The sequence below is a fragment of the Cinclus cinclus genome, chromosome 13 (genome assembly GCF_963662255.1).
Source record: "Cinclus cinclus chromosome 13, bCinCin1.1, whole genome shotgun sequence".
NCBI classification, from domain to species: domain Eukaryota; kingdom Metazoa; phylum Chordata; class Aves; order Passeriformes; family Cinclidae; genus Cinclus; species Cinclus cinclus.
The window spans coordinates 18,320,082-18,333,186 of record NC_085058.1 but is presented as its reverse complement, the minus strand read 5'-3'; positions in this window follow the sequence as shown (position 1 = coordinate 18,333,186).

Sequence of the window (13,105 nt, the reverse complement as noted above, 5' to 3'; positions counted from 1 at the left end):
CCAGTGAACATCTTTTCCATGCTCAGACTGGAGAATAATCTGCTTAACACATGTTTGGGACATTTGGAATGGTCTGGGGAAATGGCAGAGCTCTCCTTTACATGGCAGGGTTCTAGCACAGGGGCTGAATGGTTTGTGCTGTCCTAATGTCTTCTGTTTATCCCTAGAAAATCAACATTGCCTGGAATTTTGAAAGCTCTTAAAATGAACATTGCCTGGAATTTTGAAAGCTCTCCTGTAGCTGAATATGCAATTTCATTTTTCTGTTCTTACAGACACTGAGGGGTGGTTTTCTCCCTCACCTGAGGACTAATAACTTCCATTTCTCTTTGAACAAGAGCCAAGGCCCTTGTGTCATCATCAGGTTCTGAAAAGACTTGAAGAAGCAAATGGAACATTTCCAGTTTGCATCCTTTCTTGTAGAATTTCAAACAGTAATTCATCTTACCCTTGTTTTCACTTTACACTGCCTTACATTAAGATGTTTTCAGTCAATCCAGATTTTATATACATAATGATATAAGATTCAGTTGGTATAAATGACAATAATTTTGGATCTATTCTTTCATTAGGAGGTTTATTTCGTATCATGCATATTTTGCTGATTTGTAAAAGAAAGAAATAAACTCTGTAAAATGTTTGCTCTTTACTAATGGAAAAAGAATCCATTCTCCAGAAAGTCCTCGCTCTTCTTAGGAAGTCTTTTGTAACTTCTAGTCAGTAATTTTGGTTTAGGGACAAAGCTCTCTTAATGGAGTGGAATAAAGTTACAGTGACTCATCACATACTGCTAACTTTGATTCCATAAATGTTTTAACTTCAGCTTCTGCAGCAGTACCAAAGTGGGAAGGCAGATGGAGCTCCTGCACACCGAGTGCCAGCATGCCAGTATTTAACCTTTAGACATCACCCACCTTTGGCTCAAGTCTTTTTGTTTTCAGTTTATTCGTTATTGTATTTGTTAAGCTCGATCTGACTCCTTTTTCAATGGCAGAGTAATGCTAATGAAAAAATTAATTTCGAATGAAGTTATCTGCACTGCCTGGTACGGTTCAAATCAGCATCAGTCAAAATTGAAGGTTTTAAAGCAGTTCATTGCTAATTTGGGCTGAACTAATTTTTGAGGGAAATTTCCTGGTAATCACACTGTTTATGTTGTATAATAGACTCCCTAAGAAGTAATGGAAAGCACTGGTCATTTGGACAGGCAGCATTTTGAACAGAACAACCCTAACACAGAATAAGCAAGCAGTGGATTTTGTCCCTGATCATGCAGTTTCTGCTCATTCTAAATTCCCACTGATCCAATTAATCTCAATTGGAAAAAGAACAATGCCTCACTGACTGCCCCAGAAACCAAATTCCTCTGTTAATGTGTTAAGCAAATATAACAATAGGCAGAATCAACATTTCTGCCTCTGCTCCATTGGGAAATCTCAATATGGGATCACTAAAAAGGTACCAAACCAGCCAGCTCTCCATGGCTTTTCAGTTGTTAGTCCTTTAAAAACTGTGAGGGAGCACGAGGCTGACATGGAGGTATTTTGTGTTACCTCTTGTTGCTATCTTGCTGTGACAAGATAATCATGGCTTTTCAAATTAATTTCAATTAACCAAATATTATTTTTCAACTTGCCAACGTTGCTGTATGTCACAAATGCATTAATGAATAAAATTTTGTTTGCTGTTTGGAATTCACTTTATGAAACTCTTTAAACTTTACTGATTTGGTTAAAGTCACTTGAAATATCTCCAGTTTTGCTTTGTTCAAACCAATAAAGTAGCAAAACTTGAATAGCAAATTTAGACAGCACATGGACACTTATTAATTTCAGGCAACAAATAGCACAAAATGTTCTTTGGTCTATTTTTATGTGTGCTCAATAATATTATTTTTTACTACCGCCCTCGGCTGCCATCGAAGCTCTGTGGTGGTGATTTCTCTCCATCCTTCTTCCTGCCCCAGGTTTCCTTTCCTTTCATCTCCACTGCATTTCCCTTCAGTCCAGCTGACAGACCTGCTAAGTTCAAAATAATTATCAAAAGATTCCTGACTATTTCTAATGGTACATTAGATCTAATTTGACCAAAAGTTGTTATTAATTCAACTGAAATCAGTAGTTATAACACTAAGCATTAATTATTTTGAAGTTGTTCCTTCTAGATACCAAACCTACTCCATTCTTTTATATATTGCTGTCTAATGTTATTTTCTTTTTTCTCTTAGCCATTTATTTTTCTGAGAAATCCCATGATCTGGTGTTGAAACAAATTCCTATCTTGTAGAGAGACTCCCTATCATCAGCAAAGCTTCATTGTTCCCATAAATTTACTTTAAAACTTTGATAAAATATTAAATCCCTATACTCTCACCCACAATCTTTCATAATTTTAGCCCATAAAGGTTTGAAATGAACTTATTTTAGTGACAATACACACCCTTGAAATACCATTTTTATCTATTTATGAGACGTTTGTACTTCTTACAGAAAAGTTTCAAGTGAGGTGCCAAATGTCTTGGTTGTGTAAGGTGACTGATTTTGTAATTTTATACCACCATTCGTTTCAGAAGGGTGTTAACTCTGTGACCTGTTACATTATGATAGAAATGAGGCAGGTGGTGAGCTATTTTTCATTCCAAGGGAATATAAATAGTGAAGGGGGGCAGCATGGTGTATACACAGCTCTTTGATTTATGCAAGCATATTGTGGAACTTGTTTGAGGGACGGCAGATATAGAAATCCTCTGTTCCTGAGACCAGTGGGAGATTTTCTTTTAGAGGCCTTGCAGGGTTTTTCCTTTTCATGTCAACCATCCATCTGCTTACAGCTGGGATCTGACCTTCCTTTTTACTGAACTCTCTAGGAATAGCTTAAATATACACCAGGATGTTCCACATGTTGGGGAGACACTCAATAGGCTGTTTCCTGTCAAAGACAGAATTTTTCACTCTGTGTTTCCTCTCAGAAATCTTTCATGGGAATTCTTGAGCGCTTTGTAGTGAGAGCTCTGAGTCAGGTAACCACAGCCCAGGTACACTTGGCTGGGTAGCCCTTAGGAAGTGGTCAAGGTCTTGCAGCAGCAGCTGCTGACTCTGGGTACTTTTTCTCCAAGTCCACGCCTCCCCCCTGCCTTTGTCACCTTTGCACCACAACACTGATCAAAATCTTTCCCCGTTATAAAGTCATGGTACGATATTTATTATCAGTTCCCCCTTTCCTCGGTGTAAGGAGTGTTTGGGACAAAATGCCTTTGTGTCTGGCAGCAGCTCTGCTCCCAGGGAGCTGCTCCAGGCCATAGGTCTGTAGCAGGGTAACATCTTCTGTCTGACCAAAGGAGATAATTCAGCCTTCATTCAAAAGTAAAAATGAAGACTCAGAGTAATTTCTACTAAAACTATTTTTCATTTTTCACCAAAGGCATGGGAAAAAGAGCCACGTGCCTCATAGTTTCTTTCAGAGATTAATGCCCTGCAATTCTGGGCCAGTGAAATAATTAGCTCTGTTAAACCCTTTCTGTGCTTTTAACACTGAAGTCATGGTCAATGAGTTCAAGCTTCTCAAATACACATTAAATACTTAGAACAGCTCTCCTCTGAGTGATGGCACCTTCATAGCACTGAGCCAGAGATACCCATTGCTACAAATTAGAGATAGCCCCACAAATACAGCTACAGCTTCATTACAATCCTTACATTTATGTGTGTTTCTTTCATAAAATAGAACCCAGCCAACCAGCCACATACAAGCCCCAACATTTTCCTGCTGAGGAATAAATCCCTGTCAGCGTTCCAGTGCTGCACTCTGGTCCCATGTTGGCTAGGACTATAGATAGATACACTGCTATCAGGAAATAATTTAATTTTATTTAGTTGTTTGAAAAACTTCTAAAACCAAAGGAGAAATTTACACCAGAGCTCTTTCATGTGGTTTATAGTTTTGAAAAATGGACATTCTCTGTATATATCTCCACTCCTTATAATGTGACTCCTGACAAAATGGGTCAGTCTGGATTTGGAAAAACCACATAAGTGCACCATGATTTGGCCTCTATGTTTTAAAAAATCAGCCTAAATAGTCTTAATATACTCCTAAATAAGTGGAGAAAGAGAGAAAACTGATATTAGGAAATGGAGAAGCCCACTTCCCTGAAAGATTTATGTGGTACAGTATGCCAGCCTTTAACAGCATATGTCAAGTTTGTAGAGGTTGATGACAGGCTATGTTCTGTTCTGCTGATGAGAGGGCTCAGCTCTCAGTGACTTTGGGCATCCCTGATGCAGAGAAAACCATGGCAGTGAAGCAAACAACTTTGTCCTACTTCCATTTGCAGTTTCCTTCCTGACCTCTTCACCACACATGCCTGACTTCCAGAACAATTCAGGATGAACAGCAAATCCTTTGTGTTTGAAAAACTGTCCTTTTCCTTTGGTGTCTTAGGGGAAGGACTGTACTGAAACCACATGAAACAACTACTAAAGATACTTTTCCTGGCTGGTACACAAAGTCAAGGACCAGTGCACAACAACAACATGGAAAGATAACAGCAAAGTTAAGTAGATAAAAGCATCACAACATAAGGGTTTAGAAGACTCCCAGTGTTCTGACCTCTGCTATCACAAAGTCTTTGAGTTTGTTCCATACCTGATAGGAAAACAGTCCAACACCCACAGGAACAGGAATCATGCAAAGCAGACTTTCCTTGTTCAGTAGGGACAAAAGTTATGGCTTGATATTCAGACACAGTGAGTATTTGTTGTAGGGTGCTCTGTTAATTTAGCTACAGCATGTTGTCCTATTTATTTGGATTTTTCAATTTTATCTTTCCTCCTCAAATTCTACCTGTGGCACAGAATTTAGCAATATGCAAGTATTGCAAGAACATTGCAACACATCTCAAAAGCTCATAGTACTTTTCTATGCTTTTATTTATATAAAGCTAGAATAGGATCATTTTTGCAAAATCAGATATTACTTAGTAAAGCTGAAATTCAGCTCAATGTGAACTCTGCAATTTGTTCATAATATCAGATTCCACATTATAGCTCAAAGTGCAATAATATGAAATGTCCAAGGGGTTGTACAGATTTTCATCTAGGGAAGTTGAATGACAGTAAACTACAGTGAATGTTAGAGCAAGGAAAAAACTAAGCTTGTTTTAGAAATTGGTATCAAGGAAGAACCAAGGTACAACAGGGCTCTTGCAGAACTGAGTAAATTACTTTAAAATATTTCTAATATATTTGCTGCAGACAGAGGGTCACTCAAAGATGAAGGTAGGCCCTTATTCTTTAACCTCCCTACTTGCCCCAGGTAGCCAGGGCAAGCAGGTCAGTTAAATGCAACTTGTGGGGAGAAAATAACATTTCCACTCAATGATTTATGCTCGGTATTTCATCAGTGTATAAAAGCACTGCCAGCAAAGTAGTTTCATGCATATTTTAAAGGCTGTTTCAATTGACCAGAGACAGGAAGGCCATGAAAGACTTGTAGATGGCAAGTTTATAAAAGGAAAGCAAATGGAAGGGAAATAAAATCCCTTTCCAGCAGTATTTAGCTTTTCCAACCCATGTGATAGACATAAGCAAACTTCTCATTTCATTCCTGACACTGAGCAATGCTCCCCTGTTTTCAGATCCCTTGGACTTTCCTTCTTTCCCATCACTCAATAACAGATAAGTTATCTTCAAAAGGCTTAGGCATTAAGTCTGGTGAAATTACAGAAATAGAAATATGTACTAATCAGAAAAGCAAACCTGCTGTCATATCTAAGTTTACATGAATACTATCAGTATTTAAGCCAACAAACCATTTGATTTCCCTTGTGCTTCTCTGTGTTTGCCTCTTTATTTTGACTTAGCAGTTAGATTACTAGCTTTGCTTTCTTGCTTCAAAAAATTAAGAAGAAAAACAGCAACAATTTCCAAACAAAAAAAGTCTCAGTTTTTGCTGAGCATTGTGCCAGAGAAAGGAGTTTTGATTTTGCCAGGATACTACAGGCTTGAGTCAGCCCCAAGCTCATGGTGAATTGAACATCTTTGTCCTCTTTTTCCACACCTAATCCTAACTGCAAGTTTTTGTTTCTTTGTTTGTTTTGTAAATTGTTGCTGTCCCTTCATTAGGTAGCACCATAATCCTTCAACTTCTGTTGCATTTCAGCAAGTTTGCAGCTCTGCATTCAAACTGAGTCTGTACAGCTGCACTGAATCTCCAGTGGGATGACAGTGATGAATACTGGACAATGGCAAACAATCCAAAGCCAAAGTCACCAGTGCAGCTGATAAGGTGAACAACACTGATGACTGCAATACCATTAAATTCCAGCTACAGATTACTAAGCAGCTCTTTTCCCAGCAAACTGCAACTGTACATGTAAATTGTCCACTTTAAAATCTCAAGAGCTTTAATTTCCTGGGGCTATTTACACATCTTGGAGACCACAGGGAGAACTTCCTTAAAAGGGTAAGAAAAGCCACAGCTCTTCTGCAGCCAAAATAGTTCTTACAAACAGATCATCCTTCTGTTCTCGGGCTGATTGAAGGAAGAGCATGAAAAAAATAATAATATTTTGGAATGTCATTCCCAGAGGTGAGAACTTTTGCAAAGATTTTTATCGTCACTTCCAAAAGACAGTCAGTTGTAGATGACATTAAAGAAATGTCCTGACTTTTGTAATGTTGCTGATGAGAGGGGATCAAACAAATAAACCAGTGCTCAGAACATTCAGGGCTTTAGGAATTGAAATTGAATTGAAGGCAGATTGATAGAGCACAGTAAGGTAGAATATGTTGGCAACTTCGCCCATCCTCAATTTCAGTTCATTTCAAAGAAGGGCACAGATGTCCATTCTGAGGTCACAGATCAAGGTTCTCATGTTATGACTATTTTTACTAGACTTCCTAACACTCCAAAGACACCCAGACCACAAACCATCATCTCCCCAAAGTCTTTGGAATAAGGACATTTTCTCCCAGTTCCAAGTTTTACAGGTTGCACTGGGTAACTGCTCATACTTGTTTAGATGGCTGCAGAAACAGCTATGACAGACAAATTTTGGTATTTTCTCATTTCAACTCTGCACAAGTTTGGAGAAGGGAAGTCTATAGGCTGCAGTCTTGTTGTTATTTTCTACTGTGCTGGGTGACAAAATGATAATGTGAGGCAGACTGGCCTTACCAGGATGGCAGCTGGTGTCAGAGATCTGTAATAACACTTACCCCCAGCACTGAAAAGCATTCAAGACATTTTCCTTTTGTTTACAGCTCTTCCCATAAATGATATTAATCTGAAGTAGAGCTTGTGAGGCAAAGAGCACTTCAGTGTAAACCTTCTGAGGGTGATACCAGCAGCAGAGCTGTACACAGGCAGCCTTGTTAGGAATTGTTTGCCTCTTTGCTTTTCAATGCTTGAGCCACTTCCAGACTGTGCTCTTTAAAGAGCATTTGCAAACAGAGTCTGCACAAGGCAGAGAGTTCTTTAACTCTGCTGTTCTCCCCCAGGTCAGCATTGTCCCAGGTGAGTACAAGGCTGAATTTCCACAGGATATTTGGCCCCCGGGCACAATCATTTTGGATTCAGTTCCACTTGCTGCAAACTTTCCCAATTTGTATCATCCCTTATGCTATGCTTAACACATTGGAACTTTCCTTAAAAACTCTTGTATAAATTAGGGTATTACAGCTTTTGATATGATGATGTAAAAAGATTATTTTTCATGAGAGAAACACCTGCAATGAATTACTTGCTTGTCACTCAATAAAATACACATTTAAATCAACAAGAGTATAGTGTTTTCATAGGAAGTGCTTGTACCATCTCCACATTAAAACAGCTGAGGGGTTTTTACTTATGGCAGCTTCACTTTCAGTGCACGTGTATCTTTCACGTTCACTTTAAAAAAATATTATTCCAAGGCTCAATTCCTGTATTTGCACTCATGATTCAATTATTTGGTCATTTGTTGAAAAAAATGAGATCAAGATGTACATTTCTATATAACTGAAGAGCTAATAATGTTGTTTCAGCACATCCCCACTGCCTATCAGCAGCATTTCAGTTCAGAGATATTCAATGTCCAAATCAGTCAAACTGGATTTAATTCAGACATCTAACTCCCTCAGGCCCGGTTGGGAAATGTCAGCCTAAAATAGCTTGTGCCTGAGTAGAACAAACGAGAAAGGCACTTCTGATGTATGTATTTCTATGTCCAAATGTCACAGAGTGCTGGGATAGCGAGTGACCCCTTCCTACGGATCTGAACTGCCACACACAGCACCCAGAGAGCTCCCAGGAGCTGCAGCACTTCCTTCCACCTGCACAGCACCTCCCTAGAATGAGGCAAAGAGCTCTTTGACCTCACCAGGTGGCCAGCAGTGATTATAGGAAAGGTTAACACAGCTGCCCCTGAGGTACCAGTTACAGGCTGGCCCAAATGCCAAGGCTTTGCAAGGTGAGCTAATGCTCTAAACAGGACTCTGGATCTTGGGTGACTTACGAATCAAGAACAGAATTTAATGCTCCTCAGTAACATGAACACAGAAAGCAGTAACCATCCCACGACTTGCTTTTGAACAGGACAAAGTTAAACGTTTCTCACCTTCATTTTCAGCTAGAAGAACAGGAAATCAGAGGTAAATCCACAAATAATTTGATTTTGTCCTTCAGTGAATGAAGCACAGAATTTACAAACACCTCTTTCAAAGATCAGTTGTTAATTATCTGCTGCCCTTAAACTCTCCTGGAAGGAAGGGAAAAGCTGATCTGAAAGGTGCTTAAAGGGAAATTAAGCATTTAACATTCCAGTGAAAACATAACATAGCCACAGTTTTGAGGGCACCGGGCTAGCATACAGCAGAAAGGAAAAATCCTGAAACATATTCTTTAATGGGCAATTGCTGAGCAAAATCCCAAAGAATTTATATGGGAAATACCTTTGATTCTCTCACTTAACAGAATAAAATCAGTTATTCTGTGTTTTGTCATCTTGAGGTCCTTTTAAAGCAGCATGACAAAAATGTGCTAGTAGAAATAGACTTCAGCATTATCAACTTGATCTAATGAAATCATTAAATATTCAGAAGTTCTTAAATATCTGTAACATGCTCATCATGTTTATTTATAGATTATTAAAAGCTAAGTCTCTGGACTTTCATTTTTTTCCTTTTCAATAGGTAATTTATACCATTTATACTGAAGAACAGCAAATTATTTTTCACCATTATGAAGAGTATGTTTCACTTAGATTGCTAGCAAAGCTGCTTGTAAACAATTCTTGAATTAACAATTCAAGTATAAATGTACAATTCTATCAAAATAAAATTCAAACAACCCAAAGTAAAATTAGAAAACAGATTATGGAAATTAGGTGCTTTTTATACGATTTGTCTAAAAATTTATCCGAGAAAAAAAGCAATTTTTAGCATTAAAGATTAGTACCTGATATTTACTTAATTCCTAATGCATGCTTTTTTATATAATTCAAGAATTGAACTGGCTATCTCTTTTTTTTTTTTTGCAAGAGTTTTTGCATAGAACACTGTTTCTACTCAGCTTACCATGAACAGCAAGAAAGAAAATACAAAGAAAAAGACAAATTTTGGCAATAATTTGTTCTTTTTCCTCACATTGAATTCAAGAGAGCCCCTTCACAGCAGAAAAGTTTCACAATTAGACATTTGCTTTGTCAATTCCAGTTTACTTCTCTTGTTCCTAACAGAGACTTCAGTTGCATTTTTCCACATTCTGCATTTTGCAAATACTAGTGCAGAAAATGCAAAGACAAAAACTGTGGTGAATACATTCAGATTATGATTAAGGATAATAATGACAGTCCCAAACTGGAACTCAGAAGACAATGGCAAGCTCTTCACTCTATTCAGCCAGTTTTGGATGAGATAGTTTTCAAAAGCAAGTTGGCAGAAACACAGGAGACTATTACCTGTCCAAGTTAAATCACAGAAAGTGATTTTTAGGGGTTTTTGTTGGGTTTGTTTGTTCAGTTGTTTTCTTGGTTTTGTGGGGCTTTTTAAATGGTTCCTGTATTAAAATGAAGAAATAGAGGTGCCACCACCTCATGTTGTCCCGCACATCTTGTTTAGGTACTCATGTCCTGCCTTAACTTAGAACATTTAAGATGCAGGGAAGACCTGGATTCTGTAATAAGCAGGATTTATTTTCAGTTTCTTTCACAACAAAAATTCGAAGCTAAAGAGCTGAAGTAAGAGTTGGCATTTTTTCCCTCTCCTCTCTGACCACCACTTAAGTGTTTTGGTCACTGTTTCTCTCACAAAAAGCAACTGTGCTGCTGAAAGAAGGGAATTCGGCTGGCTCCATGCAGGGATGTCAGCCCAGAAGAACCCACGACAGAGGGGCGCCGGGGAGGAGGGAGTGGCTGCAAGGGCACACAAATAGAGCACACATGAAACCCAAGCAGGTACAACCATTAGCTGGAGAGCTGGCACTGCTCTAAAGATGCTTTTCAGATAGGCATTTTATACCCTGGCACAGCTTACTCTGGCTGCCTCTGTAATGAGCCAGGGTCCTTCATCTCAGTAACAGGAACTTGGCTCATCCGAGTCAGCCACAGAACCAGGGAAGTGCAAAAGCAGGCAGTGAGGATAAACCCCATATTTGTAGCTGCTGCTGACTCTGCTGGAGGGTCCAATGCTGGCATTTGCAGGCCATAACTAATGGAAAAAGTTATGCTTTTCAGTTCTGCCATCTGATATTAACCTGTGTGCAGCTTATTTCCCATTCCATCAGCACTTGAGAGGCAGCTGCTCCTCTCCCAGAGGGACACTGCTGTGACTCAGGGCATGCTGGCCAGCAGCAGAGTCTCAGTGCTCAGGACTGGGACAGCAGGGAAGGTGCCCATCCACTGAGATCCAGGACTCCCAGCCAGCTGTATGGCTTGAACAGGAATTTGGCCATTCCCTGTGTCACTCTGAGCTCATACTACCCTGCAGAAGCTGAAGGAGCTGTTTGTCCCCTTCTGGTGTCCTTGATGCAGGAGGGCTGTTGGCACATCACTGAGGTGACAGGGCCCATCTGCCAGAGTCTTCTACACTCCTGGGAATCTCCCTTCCAACTCAGCATGTTCTGTGGTTCTGTGATTTTATGAATTTGCCTGGTGGCTCACAGCACTGATAATGGGAACTTCCTCCTCTGCCCTCTTGCCAGCAGCAAGGGCTTTATTTGTGGTATCGCAAAATATTTGCTCTGTTTCAAGACAAAAGGAAAGGGGATGTCTCTGCTTGCCTTCCAAAAGTAATCACTGCAATCTTATTCAAGACCTAAAAGGGAGCAGCTGGCTTCCCTGCTGATGTGTTTGATCATCTCCCATATGAAGTTAATGTCCCACTTATTTTAATGACATGAGACCAGGGCCCAAGTATGAGCCAGTCTTTACTAATCACACCCTAATCACAACAAATGCTCAGAAACATGCTTTGCTTTTTTTCCCCAAGCAGAATGGTATTTGTGTTAGGATAGGAGGGATCAGTAAGTCATCAGTATATTGATTGGAGTGCCAGCAACTGCTTTACATTTAACATTGTACTTAAATTTAGCAACTCAGTGGATTGATTGTAATAACAAGCATGTCCTTCCCAAATCTCCAGAAAAAATGAATGCATTCACTACAGAACCTACAGCTTTGTTCTGACAGAGAACTAGATCCACTCAGGAATGCTAGCTCAGTTTCACCACCTTATTTTCCCTCTACCATTAAATGTACACTTAAAGTGAATTCCCATGCTTCAGATGAGGTGAATCTATTTTCAGCTACAAGTAAGCAAAGCCATATTTGGGGTCACAAAGAATAAACAGCAGATCTCCAATGCAGATTTTAGAACACAAGTTAATTTACTGTCATGCTATTTCATCTTAGTTCCAACCACAGTGCAAGAAAGACAGTTATTAAAGAAAAACTGGGTGGTGTTACTGTTCCCTTTAAAGAATTAACATAATATTTTATATTTTGGTAATGTTCTTTCTTTAAAACAAAGCAATTATCCTGCTAGTCCTCCCCTCTTTGGTAAATTCAGTATGCAAAGTAGTAATCACCTGTTAACAAATATTAGTTTATAAAATCCATAAAAGGATTTTTATGTAAGTGCAGTCTTTATCTTCAAAATGGAAGCATCTACAGCAGTCTAAGAGATGCTATGCATCACTTCATTTTTTAAAATACAAAACAGTGATAATAAATTTTTCCCCATTACATTGCTCAGCAGCTGATCTGTTCCTTCTGCAGGAACATTTACTATCCTACACAATAATGTGCTGTTTCTGGTCCAGCTGGAAAAGATTTATTAAACTGACCAATTTTTAGAGAAATTTTTCAATGAGAATTGTGCAATAACTCATCTGATGCTGAGCAGCAGCATCTAACAAAGAGACAGAACTTGCAAAGCCAATTCCACGCCCCAAAAGTTGCCAAATTCAGGACTCAAAAAGCGAGGCTGGTCTCTCAGCATGGGCTGCTTTTGTGGCTGCTGTAACAGCCCATTCTCCTTTGTACCAGCAGCTGCTGGGGTAGTTTCCAGCAGAGCTCTTTGGAAACCATTTCAATGGAAGTTTTTTCCAGATGTAGGTGTGAGCACGCCAAACGCTCCGGCTCTTCAATGTAAAAATCAAACAGGGAGCTCACCCTGGGGCTTGAGCAGAGAACAGCTTCATGCAGTGCCCAGTTCCAAGAACCTGTTCTGAAACACTGCCACGGGTGCCCAGGGCTCAGTTTGGAGGGTGGCACAAAAGTGTGGCAAAGTCTTCCTACCCCTCTTTCTCAAGTTTTTCTTTTTCCCCCTCCCAGTATACAAACTGTCTAATAATCTGCATAGAGTGATTTTATTAAGGCTTCAGGAAAATAATTTAATCCCCATAATACAGAATAAGTACCTGCTAATACTGTACATTATATGTAATTACTTTCTCATGCAAGGACAGAATACACTGCCAGCTATCCAACCCATCAAATTATTTACCAGGCAATGAGACATGATCTTATGGAATAAATAAATTCTGCAAAACTGCAGCTTACCTAGCATTAAAGCATCTTTATAATGGTGGCAGTTCTTAGGTATAGGAATTCCAAACTTTAACCCTT